This window comes from Ranitomeya imitator, chromosome 3 (assembly GCF_032444005.1).
Source record: "Ranitomeya imitator isolate aRanImi1 chromosome 3, aRanImi1.pri, whole genome shotgun sequence".
NCBI lineage: Eukaryota > Metazoa > Chordata > Amphibia > Anura > Dendrobatidae > Ranitomeya > Ranitomeya imitator.
Window position 1 is genome coordinate 654748513 of NC_091284.1, and position 23337 is coordinate 654771849.

A 23337-nucleotide genomic window follows, 5' to 3' on the forward strand; every position below is an offset into this window, starting at 1 on the left:
CCCTGCCACCCACATTGACTCGAGTATAAGCCGAGAGGGGCACTTTCAGCCCAAAAATTTGGGCTGAAAATCTCGGCTTATACTCGAGTATATACGGTATATATAAAGGGCCATAAATGCCACATAGAGTGACCAAATACCCCAAAATGTCCGTAGATGCTCATATTAATATTAATTAGATTCTTGCAGAGGTGTTAGCTGGAAGTGTCCAGACTAAAACACCCCCAAAATGTACTTACAACAATCTGCATAAAATGATATTTCTAATATATATGGCCAATAATGGCACATAGGATGACCAAATGATGTCAATGTGTCAATGAATGTCCCTTGTAGGGGAGAGACAGAAGGTGGCAAGAGGGCCAAAAGAGCCTAAAGGGGGGAGGGGACATACTAATCTAGATACCGAGATGTTGTCACTAATTAGACGCCATTGCATAAAAACACACTGTAAAGATTGCCCACTAAAAGCGAGATTGCCCCTCCCTCCTGGGGGTTCAACCATGGAGAAAAAGTCCCCATTATCTAATGCCAGGAGACAGTCAAGAGGGGAACAACGTTACAGGGTAGTGGCCCCGCACCGATGCCTTGCAATAGTTTTGTTTATTACGACTGTTTCCAGAACAGGACATACCGGATACCACTTGACTGACTTATATATAGATTTCATACAAATATGTCAGAGAAAATAGAACCATAAAAAGTGCAAGAGCCCAGGAGAAGGAGGAAACTAAAGGACAAACCAGGGGATAGAAAGAAAGGATGCCAGAAACAGCCTAAAGAAAGCAGCTAAAATTGAGCTGATCATTAAGTCCATGAGGGTGACATGTGTCCAATGTAAAGATCCACCTTGTTTCTTTTTGTAATAAGATCTTGTCAAAGTCCCCTCCTCTCAGCGGGGGGGTAACCTTGTCAATCCCCATGAAACTCATGACCTTGGCATTACCATCATGACAGGTGTTCACGTGTCTAGCAATGGGGGTATCTCTTCGATGACGGATATCCCCCAAATGCTCACCCACTCTCCTTCTGAGTTCCCTGATGGTTTTGCCGATGTACGTCATGTCACAAATACAGGATGCTCTATATATGACACCTTTCGATTTACAATTGATGAATTCCCTAATGGTATATGTTTTTTGCGTGTGGATGTTATGGAATTCCTTACCCACCTGAATACTTTCACATGCTACACATGTGCCACATCTATAGCATCCCTTAGGTCTATTTGGTAGCCAGGTCGTCTTGCTAGGTGTAGTCAGGTGATCATCATCCATAGCAAGTATGCCACAGTACTTATTAAGAATGGTCTTAATAAGTACTGGGGCATACTTGCTATGGATGATGATCTGAAAAGTGTTGTGGGTACACAACCACAAATCACATACAGAAAATGTAAACATTAGGGGATCGACTAGTACATAGTCACCTGACTACCTGTGGCTTTTATGACCACTTCTATGTACTTTGTAATGTGGGCTAACAGTATTATATGATGCATTGGTGGCGATTTATTTATTTAGGGAGAGAGGTGGATGCTGTTATGGGGGGCAATAGCAATAAGGGTTTCCGCTCCTGCACATTCTCTTTATTGGATTGGTGTGGTATATGTGGATACCCTATGCTTCCCAGTACTCCCCTCACTTTCCACCCCCCCTTTTGTCATTTTTGGAGTGTAGCAGTGTATGTATCCGGGTAAGTACCGGGCGCCTTGGCTGTCATCAGGCGCTTGGCCCGCCGCTGCAGTGGCGTACTCTTCTGCTCCTCTGGACGCTTACATCATCCTCTGGCGTCCGGAGCTTGCATCTCACTGGTGGAGCGCATCCTGGCTGTGGCGCGCCGGAAGTTGCGCCGTTGGTGGAGCGCATTGCTCCTGTGAGCGCACTTCGCATACGTAGGCGCCCAGCGCTTGCATTCCAGCAGAGGAACGCATTACTCCAGCGGCGCACCGGAAGTCGGCCATCCAATATGGCGTCGGTACTTCCGGTTTCGCCGTACAGAGCGGCGTGGTGGCCGCAGACATGTGGGGGAGATCTGACATGCGCTCCAGGATGGGAGCGCGGTGGGGACCCTTCTTCAATGAGGGACTACGTGATAGGTTGGTGGCCGTTACTTCCGGTTTCGCCGTACTGAGCGGCGTGGTGTCCGCAGACATGTGGGGGTGATTTTATATGTGCTCCAGGATAGGAGTGTGGCGGGGGCTATTATTATTTTCAGCTGGCCAGGGGGGAGTGGCCTCGCGTTTATTAGGAGGCAGTAGACGCCACGTGGGGCTGACTCACTCATCTTCTTGCCGGCAGACAGCACACTGGTCTGCCTTTTTTGTAAAGCCATACAGCCACTGCGTATGGGCTCTGCTCGTCTGGACTACTTTATATTATCCACGGACTTGTTAGCTGTTTTTTGGCCATTTGGCCATTAAGAACTCCCCTGATTAATCTCCGCGATTGGAGAAGAAACGCGTAGGGAGGCGTTATTTTCATCTACATCTAACATTTATTGGAGGGTGTCCGTAGTGGGGCTGATTTGGGCCTGTCCTTGTAAGGACAGGAGTCATTGCTGGGGCACGACAGGGGCTTAGGAAACAGGTCCCCCGCTTCCATTTCTTCATCCCACAACTATTGGACCCTCCCAGGGATCCTGCATCATTGGTATGGGGACCCTTTGTCCATGATTGGTGAGATCAAACCATTTTTTATATGAGCACAGTTTTCGGCGTGAGCACTTATTTATTTCCTTTGTATTGTTTTGTCCACTCTTTTAATATTATTAGTAAAAGTTATGTTTTATTCTATTGGGTTATGCTCTTCTAGCTGTTTCCATAATTTACCCTAAGAGTAGTGCAACAGTTTGGTCTTTTTCCAGCTGAAGCTGTCTTACTGAAGCTATTCCCACAAAGTTGGAACAGTACAATTGTCCAAGATGTCTTGGTATACCGAAGCATTAACATTTCTCTATACTGGAATGATTATTGAAATCTATACACAATTTTGACAGCAGTAGATAGAAGTGTAGAGGGGGTTACACATGCATTTATTTACTGTGTTAGCAGTAGATCCTAACAGTGCTTTGAAGGAGATCACTTGGGCAGATGTGCTTTCAACTTCACCACTGCAGAGTAATGGCTTTGGCCAACCAGCTGCCTTCTACAGCTATCACTAAAGAGCTGGGGAGGTATTGTGGAGACCTTAATGGAGACAGCAGAGATCATATCAGTCTTAAGAACAATTTGCAAGATCACATGTGTTGGAATAAAACTTCATTTTCTCAATAATTCTACTTGTAAAACACATACAGCTCTGGCAAAAATTAAGAGACCACTGCAAAATGTTCAGTTTGTCTGATTTTTCTCATTATAGGTATATTTTTGAGTAAAATGTAAATTTTTCTTTTATTCTTTAAACTACTGACAACATGTCTCCGAATTTCCAAGCAATAAATTTTGTATTTGTTTTCTGAAAAGGAGAAACTGTCAAAATTACAAAAAAAAAACACCAGTGCTTTAAGACCTCAAATAATGCAACAAGTTCATAATCATTATATCATTATTTTGTGGAATAACCATGATTTTTAATCACAGCTTTCATGCGTCTTCGCATGCTTTCCACCAGTCTTTCACACTGCTTCTGGAGCAAAGATTTAAGCAGTTCTTTGATTGATGGCTTGTGACCATCCATCATCCTCTTGATAACATTCCAGAGGTTTTCAATGGTGTTCAGTTCTGGAGATTGGGCTGCCCATGACAGGGTTTTGATGTGGTGGTCTCTTAATTTTTACCAGAGCTGTATTAATACATGTATGTCTCTCCTATCTAGTCCTGTCAGCAGTTTTGTAGGGTCAAAACTGCTGACAAATTTTCTTCGACATCATTATCAAAATACGCATGCTCCCTATCATAAAATATGATAAAGGCATCAGCCGAAACGCGCGTCGGGGGGGACAGGGGTGAGGTGCCAGTCCACGCCAGGGTTGATCTCCACACTAACCGGTATGTATATTAGTGATACTTATTGTGCATGTGCTTTTCTATATATCTCTTTGGACCTGTGCGTCCAGTGTATGTAGTTATACTTCATTAGTATGGCGCAATTCTTTGATTGTCTTGTAATACCTGATATGGTTACTGTGCGGATCCCTTTGTACTGGAGGCACCTGTCCCCTGCCCGTTTAGGTGCATGCTGAGGACAGCATGGGGATTGTTTCCTTCTGTCATTTTTTATCTGATATTATTATTAATAAAGGTTTTTTCTATATCTATACTTTGACTATACAGTATGCTGCTTTTGTTCTCTGCTGGGTTTTTGTCTATTGTATTGCAGTTGGTCCGCTATGGTCCTTTTTCTGGTCCCATTTTTCTATGTAAGAACATACCCCATCTGGGTTAAATAATAATGTTGGTGACCTCATGCTTTTCCACTATAGTGTTTTTTTTTGTAGGGTCAAAACTGCTGACAAATTTTCTTCGACATCATTATCAAAATACGCATGCTCCCTATCATAAAATATTAATCCCTCCAGATTAATAGTTTACTGAACATTGCTGTAGCCTTAATGATACATCCTCCATTGAGAAGCTCAACATTTTGTTCTCATTTTAACTTTTGCTTTGCACTTTGTTGTCGAGTGCTTGGACTGCTGACAAATAGAATATTTTTCCTCCTTGTCTTGGTTAGTGATTGCCATGGACAATTTTAGCATTGTGAGCAATTCTCTTATGTTATATCAACAATACCTGTCTAATATGGAGTGTATTCAGCAGAATTTTTACTTTCCTTGACACGAATACCTACAGAAGACATGTCATGTTTCTGACTTACACTGGGAAGATATGTGACACGGAGACCAAAAAGGTTTCCAAAGACTTTACACAGTGTTGCTAAGCAACAAGTTCTTAGTGATAGTCAATGAATTCTCCAGTACATGATGTTAAACCACACTAACCCTAAAATGTATATTATTAACTTCTGGCCATAATGCGTTTTCCTCTTATACTTTGTAAAACCTTTCACAGCTACATCTGCAATAGATTTTACTGCATTGCTGTAATGACCATACTTTTTATCCTACTCTTACTTCTTAAGAGCTTTGTAAACTCCCATGTCACTTCATATTCATCCTTTCTGGTGCCTATGATGTGAATAATAATATAGGCGGAAGAGATTAAATCGGAATGAAATAGTGAGGAAAGCAAACAACTTGCTTCTTGACCCCTGGAGAGGATTAGTCAGGACATTGGTATGACCAATGAATACATTTGGACGCGAGATGTAAATATACATGGTTAGCAAATGTAACACATTATGCAAATAACAGTGGGAAAGAAAACATTGAAATAGAAAAAAAAAAGTTAAAAATAAAACTGCAATTGGAAAAAATGCAGGAGAGTGACCAGTTTTGCCCAAAGATGCCATGGTAAAACGAAAATGCAATTGTCAGTTTGCGTCTTTTGTATTTCTCAAAGCCTAAATTAGTTCACGCACAGCGTATTTTCTGTCTGGATTTTGCAGGCAGAAAATTCACTGCATATTATAGTAGGAGCATTATAGAGAAGATTTCATGAAATCTTTTCCATATGCTGTGTTAAAAATCAGCATCGTAAATTAACAAGCAATGCAAAGGGTGAAACATGTGGCAAATCTGCATCATTTCCATCATGAAATCTGTAGTTGATTTTGCGCTCAATAATTGTATGGATAAATACGTATGTTGAAGTAGCCAAAGTAATAGCCAACTAGCAATTGGAATTACGGTAACTGAAAAAGAGCATAAATTAAAAAAAATCACAGAAAAACTGAAAGCCTTACTTATCAACACCAGGTTACAATACCAATGCACTAGGAGGATGCATCAGACCCCCATGATAAAGGTGAGGGAAGCAGGTGCAGAGTATTGCTGAAACAACCACTCACACAACTACCATACATGGAGGCGGTAGTTGCCTAGTATTAAAAATGCACACAGAGGAGGCTTGCATAGGGCGCCAGTCACACAGGTTTGTGTGATGCACAGTGTCTGGCTTACAGCCTATTGATGACACCCATACTATTATATCAGGCAGGCTATCCAGCACTATATAAGTGCACCCCACAAGAACAGACACCCTAAATCACCCAGCAATTGATAATACAGGCCTTGCTAAACATGATAAAATGTGTAATAAGAAAATAAAAATGATGAATATAATATATGAGGTATTGGTAAATATTTTGGCCAAAATACAGAAGCAGTTTTATTAACCCTTTAAGCCCCGAGGGTAGTTTGCACGTTAATGACCGGGCCAATTTTTACAATTCTGACCGCTGTCCCTTTATGAGGTTATAACTCTGGAACGCTTCAATGGATCCCAGTGATTTTAACATTGTTTTCTCGAGACATATTGTACTTCATGATAGTGATAAAAATTTCTTTGATATTACCTGTGTTTATTTGTGAAAAAAACGGAAACTTGGCAAAAAATTTGAAAATTTCGCAATTTTACAACTTTGAATTTTTATGCCCTTAAATCACAGAAATATGTCACACAAAATACTTAATAAGTAACATTTCCCACATGTCTACTTTACATCAGCACAATTTTGGAACCAAATTTTTTTTTTGTTAGGGAGTTATAAGGGTTAAAAGTTGACCAGCAATTTCTCATTTTTACAACACCATTTTTTTAGGGACCACATCACATTTGAAGTGATTTTGAGGGGTCTATATGATAGAAAATAACCAAGTGTGACACCATTCTAAAAACTGCACCCCTCAAGGTGCTCAAAACCACATTCAAGAAGTTTATCAACTCTTCAGGTGTTTCACAGGAATTTTTGGAATGTTTAAAAAAAAATGAACATTTAATTTTTTTTCACCAAAAAATTACTTCAGCTCCAATTTGTTTTATTTTACCAAGGGTAACAGGAGAAAATGGACCCCAAAAGTTGTTTTACAATTTGTCCTGAGTATCCCGATACCCCATGTGTGGGGGTAAACCACTGTTTGGGCGCATGGCAGAGCTCAGAACAGAAGGAGCGTCATTTGACTTTTCAATGCAAAATTGGCTGGAATTGAGATGGGACGCCATGTTGCGTTTGGAGAGCCACTAATGCGCCTAAACATTGAAACCCCCCACAAGTGACACCATTTTGGTAAATAGACCCCCTAAGGAACTTATCTAGATGTGTGGTGAGCACTTTGACCCACCAAGTGCTTCACAGAAGTTTATAATGTTGAGCCGTAAAAATAAAAAAATATTTTTTCACAAAAATGAAATTTCCCCCCCAATTTTTTATTTTTCCAAGGTTACCTGAAGAAAGTGTACCACAAACGTTGTTTTGCAATTTGTCCTGAGTAAGCTGATACCCCATATGTGGGGGTAAACCACTATTTGGGTGCATGGCAGAGCTCGGAAGGGAAGGAGCGCCGTTTGACTTTTCAAGCAAAATTGGCTGGAATTGAGATGAGACGCCATGTTGCGTTTAGAAAGCCCCTGATGTGCCTAAACATTGAAACTCCCCACAAGTGACACCATTTTGGAAAGTAGACCCCCTAACGTTCTTATCTAGATGTGTTGTGAGAGCTTTGAACCCCCAAGTGTTTCACTACAGTTTATAATGCAGAGCCGTGAAAATAAAAAAAAAAAATTTCCCACAAAAATTATCTTTAACACCCAGTTTTGTGTTTTCCCAAGGGTAACAGGAGAAATTGGTCCCCAAAAGTTGTTGTCCAATTTGTCCTGAGTACGCTGATACCCCATATGTGGGGGGAACCACCGAGCGCATGGCAGAGCTCAAAAGGGAAGGAGCGCCGTTTGTAATGCAGACTTAGATGGATTGGTCTGCAGGCGTCACGTTGCATTTGCAGAGCCCCTGATGTACCTAAACAGTAGAAATCCCCCACAAGCAACCCCATATTGGAACCTAGACCCCCCAAGAAACTTATCTAGATGTGTTGTGGGAACTTTGAACCCCCAAATATTTCACTACAGTTTATAACGCAGAGCCGTGAAAATAAAAAATCATTTTTTCCCACAAAAATGTTTTTTTTTAGCCCAAATTTTTATTTTGCCAAGGGTAACAAGAAAAATTGGACCCCAGAAGTTCCTGTCCATTTTGTCCTGAGTATGTTCATACCCCATATATTGGGGTAAACCCCTGTTTGGGCACACGGGAGAGCTCGGAAGGGAAGGACCACTGTTTTACATTTTCAACGCAGAATTGGCTGGAATTGAGATCGGACGCCATGTCACGTTTGGAGTGCCCTGATGTGCCCAAACACTGGAAACCCCCAATTCGAACTGAAACCCTAACCAAAACACACCACTAATCCCAATCACACCCCTAACTCCATCAAACCTCTAACCCTAATCCCAACCCTAACCCTAACCACACCCCTAACCCTGACACACCTCTAACCCTAATCCCAACCGTAAATATAATCCAAAGCCTAACCCTAACCCAAACCCTAGCCCCAACCCTAACCCTAGCCCCAACCCTATCCCTTAGCCCTAATGGGAAAATGGAAATAAATACATTTTTTTTATTTTTTTATTTTTGCCTAACTAAGGGGGTGGATGAAGGGGGTTTGATTTACTTTTATAGCAGGTTTTTTAGCGGATTTTTATGATTGGCAGCTGTCACACACTAAAAGACGCTTTTTATTGCAAAAAATATTTTTTTGCGTTTCCACATTTTGAGAGCTATAATTTTTCCATATTTTGGTCCACAGTCCACAGTCATGTGAGGTCTTGTTTTTTGCGGGACGAGTTGACAATTTTTGATCACTTTTTATTCCGATTTTTGTGAGGCAGTAGGACCAGAAACCAGCTATTCATGAATTTCTTTTGTAGGGGGTGTTTATACCATTCCACGTTTGGTAAAATGGATAAAGCAGTTTTATTCTTCAGGTCAGAACGATTACAGCGATACCTCATTTATATCATTTTTTTATGTTTTGGCACTTTTATACGATAAAAACTATTTTATAGAAAAAATAATTATTTTTGCATCGCTTTATTCTGAGGACTATAACTTTTTTATTTTTTCACTGATGATGCTGTATGGCGGCTCGTTTTTTGCGGGACAAGGTGACTTTTCAGCGGTACCATGGTTATTTATATCTGTCTTTTTGATCGTGCGCTATTCCACTTTTTGTTCAGCGGTATGATAATAAAAGAGTTGTTTTTTACCTCTTTTTTTACGGTGTTCACTGAAGGGGTTAACTAGTGGGACAGTTTTATAGGTCGGGTTGTTATGGACGCGGCGATACTAAATATGTGTACTTTTATTGTTTTTTTTCTATTTAGATAAAGGAATGTATTTATGGGAACAATATATATATATATATTTTTTTTTTACACATCTAAATATTTTTTTTTTACTTTATAACATTGCCCCGGGGGGAACATCATGTTATAAGGTCAGATCGCTGATCTGACACTTTGCACAGCAATGTGTCAGATCAGTGATCTGACATGCAGGGCTGCAGGCTTACCAGCGCCTGCTTTGAGCAGTCGCTGGCAAGTCACCTCCCTGCCGGTCCCGGATGCGGCCCCGCAGCCATTTTGGATCCAAGGCCTGCAGGGAGGAGATGCTCAGTACAAGGTGAGCACATCGCCTTGTACCGAGGGTCTCAGGGAAGCAAGCAGGGAGCCCCCTCCCTGCGCGATGCTTCCCTATGCCCCTGGAAAGCTGCGATCATGTTTGATCACAGTGTGCTGGGGGTTAATGTGCCGGGGCGGTCCGTGACCGCTCCTGGCACATAGTGTCGGATGTCAGCTGCGATAGTCAGCTGACACCCGGCCACGATCGGCCGCGCTCCCCTCGTGAGCGCGGCCGAATACTATGACGTACTATCCCGTCCCTGGGAATTAAGTCCCAGGTCACCTTGATGGGATAGTACGTCATATGGGATTAAGGGGTTAAAACTTCATAAACCAATCAGCATAAGCAAACAAAGACAGCCTTTTTCAGCACAGCATGAAAACAGAAAGTAAATAGTTCATACTGTAGTGTGGGTTCGCCTGTTCAGGCTAGGGTCCAGCTCTTGAGTCTAATGAAGTCACAAAATGGCTGCAATTTTGGATGTATGGGTAGAACGCCATGATTATGGTGCCAGTAGATGTCACGATATTTGTGTTCAGGTGGGTGAATAATATTTCTTTCTTTGCTATTCCACGGCCACTTCTCACTGGTGACATTTGAAAGTGTGGCCTTTAAAAGGAAAAAAGGAAGGACACCGAGATAGTGTTTGATATGTAAAAACTTTAGATCATGCTATCCTGTCTGTAAGCTCCCAGTGCTCGTTATGTCAGGGTTAGTTTTATTCTGGACATACTGCCGTAATAGCTACATTAGAAGAAAATAGATTGCCAAGCCATGACAGGTGATATTCCAAGCCAATTTCAATAGGGAAATCTCAGTTTGAAGTTTGCATTTGCCAGTCTCTTCACCCTGACGTTCTCATGGAAAATGATGAAAGAAAGTTTTTAAGAAATAATACTTTTGAAACATTTTTCTTTGCAAATTCTGAGCAGTTTCAGTCGTAAAAAAAAGGCTGACAATAAAAAAAAATGATTCAAACTAGAGAAAATGAAAATAATTCAAAAATGAACAGGCACATGCGGACATATCATGGTTAATAAGAATACTGAAATCTCTGGGTATTATGTGCGTGACAGAATAATGTACATCAACCCACTCAAATTCTCTAACATGCAGGGTCATCAGGGCTGTAATATAATGACTGACTACCTCAGAAACCAAGTTTCAATAGAATAAAGAGACCCAAGTGTGTCAGTGTTCTAATGGAAGAGACATTGAGCTAACTGAATAAGGAAAGCTATACATAGTGTGAAGTGATAGTGCCATTGAGGGTAGAAAAAAATTATGATATGTGTGCAATTTTTAAAAGGTAAAGGAACTGGAAATGGCTGGCTAGGTGTCTGCAGAATGTTGTGGAAATAAGTATAAGATAAATGTACAATTGAAACTAGCAGTTTACATACACTATATAAAAAGGCACATCTGCATGTTTTTCTCAAAATCTGACATGAAATCAGAATAATCCTTTTCCGTTTTAGATCAATTAGGATTATGAAAATTATTAATATTTGCTAAATGTCAGAATAATGAGAGATAAAGAATGTTTTAAGGCATTTCTACTACTTACTGCAAAGTCAAAGTTTACATACGCCAAAATTAGGTACATTCGGCCCTGCTAAAAGTATATATTATGTAAGGAGGCTAATGGCCGTGTAATCAATGGGAGGTGTGTGTCACAGGGATGACTGCTCCCTGTGATGTAACCCGGAGTATTTTTGTCTAGTGCACGTAAGCACTAGGATGTTGTTTGTTGCACCTGGGTCTGGGTTGCGGGTAGTTATGAGAGATGGGCGGGTCTGGTTACCCACATACCTCACCTGTGGGTGTGGTTACAGCCTACATAATGGAGGCTGTTGTTTGGCACTGTTTGGTCTGTTCTGGGGAGGGAAAAGCTCCAGAGCGAGCCTGCGTGCTGGACATTGCCCAGCCTGTGTGCCCACAGGCCTGAGGGAGCAGAACCTGACTAAGGACATTTTTTGTGTTGTTTTGCTGGCTCTAAAGGCCGTTTACCTTTTGTTAATGTTTAGGGGTTTATGGAGCAAATAAACCTGCATGGACATTTTAAAGAAACGCGCCTCCTGTCTTCCTCCTGCCGCACCTGAGTGAGTACGATCTCTACAGTTATTTGACTTTAAAATGTAGCAAAGGTTATTGTGATTCAAAATACTCCATATTGATAACTTGTCTCACTTAAGATAATTAAGATAAATTCATATTGCACATGGTATTGTCAAACTTGGCATCAAATTTTTGCACCATGATCTCCCAGTGCTGTGTTATACGAGTCAAGGTAATCTTTGTTAGATCTGTAGGTGTCAATAACAAACATGCATGGTGTGTCTCCATGTCTGGTGGTGGAGTAGAGTGGAATTGGGCATGGAGAGGTCCTATTCATATCAGGTCCTGAACACAAATTCCTTATTAATGAAGCCTCCACAGTGCTGTGATTGTTTTATGGTGGAGGCACATGCATCCATATTTACACATTTACTTAACTGATTTATTAAATACAACTTTGACCTTATATATGCTTATATATGTGACTATAGAGCATAAACACATGAGTAAGATTTCTGTAAATTGGTTTCTGTTTGAATACACATCATAAACAGATAATCAAGTGACTTCAAATTAGGCATGAAACCCGGTGCTAATCAACCTGGAGACAGAACAAACAAATCATGATTCCTTAGCACAGATGGGCTAGAACAGCAGACGGTCAGTTTGAGTGCCATTGCTGTCTAATAAACATGAAATATTATGGGACATGGAAAGACAAAACTCCAGTAGGCAAAAAAACACAAAAAGTAATCACTGAGTAGAAGAAAACATTTCCTGGTCAGAAGAAATCAGATTTATGTTCCACAGTGCTTATGGGAGTGTCATAATTTGGCACAAGCAAGATAAATCAACTCTTCCTGTTTGGTGTCAATAGTTCAAGATGTTGTAGGTGCAGGTATGGTGTTGGGAATGTGTTACTGGAACACTCTGGTTCCTCCAATACCAGTAAATAGTCTTCAGGGCAACCATCTTGGCATTACTTCCCTTACTGGTGTATGGGGTCCGGTTAGCAGAAGCAAAGAGGGGGGTGCCCAGACCAGTTACCCCTCTTTTTGCTTTTGCTCACCAGGCCCCAGGGGCACTGTTCTGCCAGTTCAGTAATTGAATGTGCATCCTCGGAAGCACATAGAGTTAAAAACTATTGCTGTGCAGGAAGCCAAGGACAGTTAACAGTTGATTGCAGTCTGTGTTGGATGAAGAAGAAAAGCTAACAAGAATATCTTTAAGTAGAGACATCACTGATGAGTCAGTGTGTTATTCATACACTTACACTATACACTGACACCATATACAGAGCTCCTGTGTATAATGTCCCTGGTGATCCCTGTATTACCTGTATATTATATACAGAGCTCCTGTGTAAAAAGTCACTGGTTAGTCACTGTATTGTCTGTACACTGACACTATATACAGAGCTCCTGTGTATAATGTCACTGGTGATCCCCATATCCCTGTATTACCTGTACTCTATACAATATGTACAGAGCTCCTGTATTTAATGTCACTAGTGAGTCACTGACTGTATAACCTGTACATTTACACAATACACTGTATACTATGTAAAGAGCTCCTGTGTAAAATGTCACTTATGGTAATATTAGTATTATTTTAAATTAATGATCAGTATTGTAATATTCAGTCACTATGTGATGGTTATATGAAGTCTGGCCATGGTGTGGCAGTATTTGCTCCTTGCGTGTGGTATTATTCAGTCACTATGTGGTGGTAATAAGTGATCTGGTCATGGTGTGATGATATTTGTTCTTTGTATGTGGTAATATGTGGTCTGGTCATGGTGTGATGATATTTGTTCCTTGCATGTGGTAATATGTGGTCTAGTCATGGTCTGGTCATGGTGTGGTGGTATTTCTCTTTTATGTGGTATTATTATTTTCTCACTATGTGGTGGTAATATGTGGTCTGATCATGGTGTGGTGGTATTTCTCACCTGTATGTGGTGTTATTTGGTCACTATATAGTGGGAACATATGATCTTCTCATGGTGTGGTGATATTTGTCCACTGTATGTCATATTATTCTGTCACTATGTTGTGATAATATGTGGTCTGGTCATGGTTTGACGGTATTTGTTCCTTGTATGTGGTATTATTCAGTCACTCTGTGATGGTAATATGTGGTCCAGTCATGGTGTGGCGGTATTTGTCCCTTGTATGTGGTATTACTTGGTCATTATGCGGTTGTAATATGTGGTCCAACTATGGTGTGGCAGTATTTGTCCCCTGTATGTGGTATTATTTGGTTATTTAAAAAAATGTATGTGACACATTCCCTTAAAGAAAATATATATATATACCTAAAGAGAGTATTGGATATTTTAACAAATGTTTAATAGGTTAGAGTAGAATAGAGCCAGGCCAAAAGAGTCTACCTTGTTGTGGTGACAGGTTTAAAAAATATTTTGGCCAAAACAAAACCTGATTGCTATGTATTTGATATGGTGTTTGATGGGAACTGTTAATACATGACTGGTGATTGAAGAGGTGCAGAAGTGGAGATTTTCCAAGAGTGGTTGGTGAAACTGTGGATGATTTGAGGGGAGGAGGTGGATCTGAGGCGGAGCCTGCGCAGAATCTCAAAGGGGCCAAAAATGTTGCCAGTATGGGGCCCTGAAATTCTTGGTGGCAGCGCTGATAGGTAAGGATTTGTTCCAGGAACATGAGCAAGCTTTTTTTCTGCTGCGTCCTTCACTGTCCCCAGATCTTAATCCTATAGATAATTTTTCAGAAGAGGTAGAGTAGACTGTTTAGAGCAGTGTTTTTCAACCAGTGTGCCGCGGCACACTAGTGTGCCGCGACACATGGTCGGGTGTGCCGCGGGGAACGGGAGTCAGCTGTTCTCTGTGCCGACTGGCAAGCTGACAGCCGGCACAGAGAAGCTGCAGCGCCGGCTCCTGGAGATCAATTGTACTCGCAGACATCTACCAGCTGCGAGTACAATTGAGGCTCTGACAGCTGGGTCAGAGCGACACCAGCAGCGTGATCAAGTCATGTGATCACGCTACTTACGTCACTATCCGGCGCGCAGGAGAAAGAAGAGACTTGGTGGTAAGTGCTCCTGTGCTGTGGAGCTGAAGACACCGAAGATTCAGCGTGGGGTGGGTTTATGGGGAGTATGTGGGGGGATTTATTAAGTGTATGGGGGGATTTATTAAGTGTGTGGGGGGATTTATTAAGTGTGTGGGGGGATTTATTAAGTGTGGGGGGATTTATTCAGTGTGTGGGGGGATTTATTCAGTGTGTGGGAGGGATTTATTCAGTGTGTGGGGCGATTTATTCAGTGTGTGGGGGGGATTTATTCAGTGTGTGGGGGGATTTATTCAGTGTGTGGGGGGGATTTATTCAGTGTGTGGGGGGATTTATTTAGTGTGTGGGGGGGATTTATTCAGTGTGTGGGGGGGATTTATTCAGTGTGTGGGGGGGATTTATTCAGTGTGTGGGGGGGATTTATTCAGTGTGTGGGGGGGATTTATTCTGTGTGTGGGGGGGATTTATTCTGTGGGGGGGGATTTATTCAGTGTGTGGGGGGATTTATTCAGTGAGTGGGGGGATTTATTCAGTGTGTGGGGGGGATTTATTCAGTGTGTGGGGGGGATTTATTCAGTGTGTGTGGGGGATTTATTCAGTGTGTGGGGGGGATTTATTCAGTGTGTGGGGGGGATTTATTCAGTGTGTGGGGGGGATTTATTCAGTGTGTACGTGGGGGGGGGCTGGAATTTATTTAGCATGTGTGGGGCAGGGTGCATTTATTCTGTGGAAGGGGATGGATTTATTCTATCGGAAGGGCAGTGGATATATTCTGTGGGGGTGAGTGGGGAGATGGGGGTGGACACAGTAGCGAGGGGAAAAATGTGTGCTGACAGTACTGGGAGCAACGGTGATGGGATGTGTGAGGACAGTATGGGGAGTCGGGGGAATGTGTGAGGGGGGAATGTGTGAGGAGGAAATATGGAGAGAGCAAAGGGGTATGTTAGCAGGGGGGGGTGTACAGGAGGAGGCTATTAGAAATGTGTGCAGACAGTATGGGGGGATGAAAGTGTGAGTGGACACATAATAGATACTGAGTAGTGTGAGGGTAACAGCCAGGAGGAGACAGTATGCAAAGTAGGAGGAGTGTAATGAAGGGGCACAGTAGAGAGACTGGGCTCTCTATGAGGGACACCGTATGAGAAGGCAGTGTGAAGTATGGAAAAGAGAGAGGGTAGTGTGGATGGCATGTACCATAAGAGGGACAGTGAGGGTCATATTATGTGCTGGGAATAAAGTGAGGGGCAATTATTTACTCAGGGGCTCAGCCTAGGGCAGATATTGTTATTCCGGAGCATTATAATAACACTGCTATCTTTAAGGGTGTTGTGTCGGGATGTGCTGCAGAAGACAGGAGAAGATGGAAGTCTGCAGAAACGAGCTCTGCCGGTGGATGAGAAGAGTCATCATGGCATCTGGACAAGGTGAAGATGAAAAGAAAGAGGCGACTCCACAAACAACATCATCTATCAGGTACCTGGATGTAAATGTGTTTTTTTTGTGATACTAATTCTCATTTTTATTTGTTAGGAACATTAAAGGGGATGTCCAAGGTTGTGATGAGTCTGCAGTCATACTATGTGACTGCAGACTTCTGAATTCTCACAGTGCACACTGCTATCATAATTCTCTGATGTTGGTGATTTACATACATGCGGTCACGTGCTGACTAGACATGTGTGGCCTCATTCAATGAAAATGAATTGACTGAGGCCGGACACGTCTAGTTAGAATGTGGCCAGAAGTATCCAAATCACATACTTGTGCTGTCATGACCGTCCACTCTGGCCACCGGCAAGGGAGAATCCTAAAAGTGTGCAGTGCTTGCGCTGTGAGAATTCAGAAGCCTGCAGTCACATAGAATGACTGCAGACTTTCATCTCAAACCTGGACGCACCATTTTGTGCGATTTTGGTTGGTGGTGTGCCTCGGGATTTTTTAAGTATGAAAAGTGTGCCGCGGCTCAAAAAAGGTTGAAAATCACTGGTTTAGAGCAGAGGTCCCCAACTCCAGTCCTCAAGGCCCACCAACAGGTTATGTTTTCAGGATTTCCTTTGCATTGCACAGGTGATGCAATTATTACCTGGGCAAGACTAAGGAAATCCTGAAAACATGACCTGTTGGTGGGCCTTGAGGACTGGAGTTGGGGACCTCTGGTTTAGAGCATGTCACTATCTACATCTAATTAGCAGCAACTGCAAGAAGCTATCCTACATGCATGGACTAATATTCCCACAGGACGATTTCAACATCTATAGGGAATATATCACAAGGAATTGCTGCCAGTCTCAAGGCCAAAGGAGGTCCAATGCTCTAATACATGGGTATCTCAAATTAAGTGCCCTTTCAGTGTACATACAAGTGCTTCTCTCTAAATTAGAATATCATCAAAAAGTTAATTTATTTCAGTTCTTCAATACAAAAAGTGAAACTCATATTATTTAGAGTCATTAACCCACCAGGATGACCTACACAAGGAGTATAGGACCACACACGGTCCAGACCATCACAACATCCTTAGGGTAGAATGAAGCAGGTGTGAAATCAGGAATCCCAGAATGCCAAGTCTCTCTGTGCTCGATTAGGCAACTCCCACCACTGAAGATACAATGACCATGACTTCTTCCTCCAGGTCGGGGGAAATCGGAGACTTGAAAGCTTCTGTTTTGACCCATACCACGACCGGCCACCTGGAAACTGAAGACACTGTCACTGGGTACAACGTCTGCCCGTTATCCCAAGAAAAACTGGATCTCGTCCTCCAGGTTGATGGAAAGCAGAGACACAAAGGCTTCTGTTTCATTATCTTTATCCGCCGGCCAAATAGAAACTGAAGGCATCCTCTCAGGATCCATCTTCTGCCCGTAGTCCAGAGGAAAACATCAGAGAGGCAGGGATGTTCCTGGGAACTGATCACTGGTACAACTGTTAGAGATGTGTGGAGAGAATGCCACTGCTTCCCTTTCTTCTGTGACGTCAGCACACCATCACTCGACGACTAGCAGATCAAGTAGAGAGGGTGACAACTCTTCTGACCGACCTTGAAGTATTGGAACTAAACACCTCTCATGATTTGGTTGTTCCCAACAAAGCACCTGGCTGGGCCTCCAGATCGGAGTGGGCGGTAGAGTTCCTGGCTCTGAATGGCCCATGGGCACACCAGACAGCACGTGGAAGATGAGCCTCTCCGTGTATATGCTCCAACTTGGAGCTGTAATTGTCCTGGCAAGATTAAACTGCTCTTAAGTAGGGCTTGGCTCACACCAAACAATACCAGTGCCGAATTCTGGAGCTGTTGAATAGGAACTACACACTGACTTTTTATAGCTTGCAGCTTAAATACATCGGTTGAACCAAAGCTCCCACTAGGCAAAAGAACAGTCTAAGACTTTAGTGAAGAGGAGGTACTCTCACCAAGGGCATCCTCTCCTACTAACCCAAGGTTTTAGAGTTTAAGATTCTCAGGCCAGAGACTATCAGGACGTTCCTCACAACCGAAGTGATACCTCATTCCCTTCTTATGACTGGATTTGGGCTGCTGCTCTGCCAGCCCACTTTTATCAGCCTTCTTGGGTTTTGCTCGGGTAGCTGCTTTGACAGGTTGAGGAACATGAGTTTTGGACAGTCGTGGTCTGACTTAATGGCTTTCTCATGGCTTTCGCCCATCTGGACCGCCTCTGGGATCTAGAGAGGGAAGACTTTGCTGCAAAAGCTGGACTAGGCACATCAAAGGCTTTACGGAAGGCCTCTAGGTCCGAGATGAAGGGATAACCTGCTTCCCAGAGAGAGTTGAGCCATTCCAAGGCATCTCCAGCTGGGTAGGACATTAGAAATCCCACCTTTATCCAATCAGTGGTGAAATAGGGAGCATACCCTTTGGAGTATCGCAAGCACAGTTCAAAAACATACGGCACTGCTTTGGATCCCCATTGAAGTTAGGTGGATCAGCCGGGATTTGCATAGCAGCATATGAAATTGATTGTCAAACAGTGTTGTTTCCTAAGTGGACAGTTTGATTTCAAAGAGGTTTGATTTACTTGGAGTTATATTCTGTTAAGTGTTCCCTTTATTTTTTTGAGCAGTGTATATATATATATATATATATATATATATATATATCCCTCAGGAGACCATCCGCCACCTCATCAGAATCATGCCCAGACATTGTAGGGAGGTCATACAGGCACGTGGAGGCCACACACACTACTGAGCATCATTTCCTTGTCTTAAGGCATTTTTACTGAAGTTGAATCAGCCTGTAACTTCATTTTCCACTTTGATTTTGAGTATCATTCCAACTCCAGACCTCTGTGGGATATTAGTTGTGATTTACATTGACAATTTTTAGGTTTTATTGTTCTCAACACATTCCACTATGTAATGAATAAAGATTTACAACTGGAATATTTCATTCAGTGATATCTAGGATGTGAGATTTTAGTGTTCCCTTTGTTTTTTTGAGCAGTGTATATATACAGTGGAAAAAAAGTATTTAGTCAGCTACCAATTGTGCAAGATCTCGCACTTAAAAAGATGAGAGAGGCCTGTAATTAACATCATAGGTAGACCACAACTATGAGAGTCAAAATGAGAAAACAAATCCATAAAATCACCTTGTCTGATATTGCAAGATTTCTTTGCAAATTATGGTGGAAAATAAGTATTTGGTCATTAACAAAAGTTCATCTCAATATTTTGTCATATATCCTTTGTTGGCAATAACAGAGGTCAAACGTTTTCTGTAAGCCTTCACAAGGTTGGCACACACTGTTGGTGGTATGTTGGCCCATTCCTCCATGCAGATCTCCTCTAGAGCAGTGATGCTTTGGGCCTGTCGCTAGGCAACACGAACTTTCAACTCCCTCCAAAGGTTTTCTATGGGGTTGAGATCTGGAGAATGGCTAGTGTGCTTCGGATCATTATCATGCTGAAAGACCCATCCACGTTTCATCTTCAATGCCTTTGCTGATGGAAGGACATTTGCACTCAAAATGTCATTATACATGGCCCCATTCATTCTTTCATGTACACGGATCAGTCGTCCTGGTCCCTTTGCAGAGAAACATCCCCAAAGCATTATGTTGCCACCCCCATGCTTCACAGTAGATATGGTGTTTTTTGGATGCAACTCAGCATTCTGCTTCCTCCAAACATGAGTTTTGTTTCCACCAAACAGTTGTACTTTGGTTTCATCAGACCATATGACATTCTCCAAATACTCTTCTGGATAATCCAAATGCTTTCTAGCAAACTTCAGATGGGCCCGGACACATCTGGCACTGCAGGATCTGAGTCCCTGGCGGCGTAGTGTATTACTGATGGTAGCATTTGTTACGGTGGTCCAAGCTCCATGTAGGTCATTCACTAGGTCCCCCTGTTTGGTTCTGGGATTTTTGCTCACCGTTCTTGTGATTATTTTGACCCCACGGGGCAAAGCCTTACGTGGAGCCCCAGATCGATGGAGATTATCAGTGGTCTTGTATGTCTTCCATTTTCTTATTATTGCTCCCACAGTTGATTTCATCACACAAAGCTGCTTGCCTATTGCAGATTCAGTCTTCCCAGCCTGGTGCAGGGCTACAATTTTGTTTCTGGTGTCCTTCTACACCATAGTGGAGTTTGGAGTGTGACTGTGAGGTTGCGGACAGATGTCTTTTATACTGATAAGTTCAAACATGTGCCATTACTACAGAAGTTACAGGTCTTTTAGGTGACAAAGTACTTATTTTCCACCATAATTAGCAAAAAAATCTTGCCAAATCAGACAAGGTGATTTTCTGGATTTGTTTTCTCATTTTGACTCTCATAGTTGTGGTCTACCTATGATGTCAATTACATGCCTCTCTTATATTTTTAAGTGGGAGAACTTGCACAATTTGTGGCTGACTAAATACTTTTTTCCCCACGGTATATATATAAAAATCATCCAGAACACAAGAGTATTTGGGTAAGATATTGAAACCCCGTATGTAACCCCTTTTTCATGTACAGCACCTTGGAATTAATGATGCTATATAAATTAATAATAATAATAATAATAATATTGAAGCCAGGGAAATATTTTTAATTATTTTTTAGAGTGACATACAACACAAAAAAGTAACTCTAATTACGTAATACTCAATAGATCAAAGTATATTAGTAACATAGTGACATAGTTAGCAACAGTAAAGAATCCTCTTCTATGTTGGTGGAAAAACCTTCTCTCCTCCAGATGCAGAGAATGTCCCTTTGTGACCTTCACCTTCCTTGGTAGAAACAGATCCTCGGAGAGATATTTGTCTTGTCCCCTTATATACGTATTCATGGTTATTAGATCACTCCTCAGTCGTCTTTTTTCTAGCCTAAACAATCCTAATTTTGCTAATCTCTCTGGGTATTGTAGTTCCCCAATCCCCTTTATTAATTTTGTTGCCCTCCTTTGTTCTAGCTCTAGATCCATTATATCCTTCCTGAACACCGGTGCCCAAAACTGTACACAGTACTCCATGTGCGGTCTAACCAGGGATTTGGACAGAGGCAGTATAATGCGCTCATCATGTGTACCCAAACCTCTTTTAACCCCTTAGCGACCGCCGATACTCCTTTTAACGGCGGCCGCTAAGGGTACTTAAACCACAGCGCCGTTAATTAAAAAGTAAATAGCGCCCCCCAGAGTTGGATTTTCTCCGGGGTCTCGGCTGCCGGGGGTAGCCGAGACCTCAGAGAACATGATTCAGGTTTTTTTTGGCGATCGCCGGTAATTATCCGATTACCGGCGATCGCAAAAAAAAAACAAAAACGCGATCTCTTTTTAATTTCTCTGTCCTCCGATGTGATCGCACATCAGAGGACAGAGAAAAGGGGTCCCAGATAGCCCCCCGATACTCACCTATCTCCCCCGGTGCTCCTCGTGGCTCCCGGTGGGCGCCGCCATCTTCAAAATGGCGGGCGCATGCGCAGTGCGCCCGCCGGCCGGCACCAGGAGAATCTTTGTTTTACCGACCCCTGTTTTGCGATCGCCGGAAATTAACTGTTTACCGGCGACCGCAAAAAAAAAAAAATCAAAGTGTAATTCTCTGTCCTCTGATGTGATCGCACATCAGAGGACAGAGAAATAGGGGGATTCGGGGACCCTATTATACTTACCGGTGTCCCTGGATCCTCCTGCTGCTCCTCCTGGCTGCCGGGGAAAAGAAAATGGCGGGCGCATGCGCAGTGCGCCCGCCATCTATCGCCATCTGCCGGCCGACAGGAGAAGAGCAGTTGGGGCTAAAATTAGGGTTAGGGTTAGAGCTAGGGTTAGAGCTAGGGTTAGGGCTAGGGTTAGGGCTAGGGTTAGGGCTAGGGTTAGGGTTTGGGCTAGGGTTAGGGCTAGGGTTAGGGTTGGGGCTAAATTTAGGGTTAGGGTTGGGGCTAAATTCAGGGTTAGGGTTCTTTCACACTTGCGTCGGTACGGGGCCGTCGCAATGCGTCAGCCCAACATACCGACGCACGTTGTGAAAATTGTGCACAACGTGGGCAGCGGATGTAGTTTTTGAAAGCATCCGCTGCCCAATCTATGTCCTGGGGAGGAGGGGGCGGAGTTACGGCCACGCATGCGCGGTCAGAAATGGCGGACGCGACGTACAAAAAAAGTTACATTGAACGTTTTTTGTGCCGACGGTCCGCCAAAACACAACTGATCCAGTGCACGACGGACGCGACGTGTGGCCATCCGTCACGATCCGTCGGCAATACAAGTCTATGGGCAAAAAAACGCATCCTGCGGGCACATTTGGAGGATCCATTTTTTGTCCAAAACGACGGATTGCGACGGATGCCAAACGACGCAAGTGTGAAAGTAGCCTTAGGGCTAGGGTTAGGGTTGGGGCTAAAGTTAGGGCTAGGGTTGGGGCTAAAGTTAGGGTTAGATTTGGGGTTAGGGTTTGGATTAGAGTTGGTATTAGGGTTAGGGTTGGCATTAGGGTTACGCTTGGGATTAGGGTTAGGTTTGGGATTAGGGTTAATGTTAGGGTTGTGATTAGGGGTGTATTGGGATTAGGGTTAGGTTTGAGGTTAGGGTTGAGATTAGGATTAGGGGTGTGTTGGATTTAGGGTTTTGATTAGGGTTATGGTTAGGGGGTTTCCACTGTTTAGTTACATCAGGGGGTCTCCAAACACGAAAGCCAATTTTGCGCTCAAAAAGTCAAATGGTGCTCCCTCCCTTCTGAGCTCTGCCGTGCGCCCCTACAGAGGGTTACTCCCACATATGGGGCATCAGCGTACTCGGGATAAATTGGACAACAACTTTTGGGGTCCAATTTCTCCTGTTACCATTGTGAAAATAAAAACTTGGGGGCTACAAAATCTTTTTTGTGGAAAAAATTTTTTTTTTTTTTATTTTCACGACTCTGTATTCTAAACTTCTGTGAAGCACTTGGGCATTCAAAGTTCTCACCACACATCTAGATAAGTTCCATGGGGGGTCTAGTTTCCAAAATGGGGTCACGTGTGGGGGGGTTTCCACTGTTTAGGCACATCAGGGGCTCTCCAAACGCGACATGGCGTCCAATCTCAATTCCAGACAATTCTACATTGAAAAAGTAAAACGGCACTCCTTCTCTTCCAAGCTCTGCGGTGCGCCCAAACAGTGGTTTACCCCCACATATTGGGTATCGACGTACTCAGGA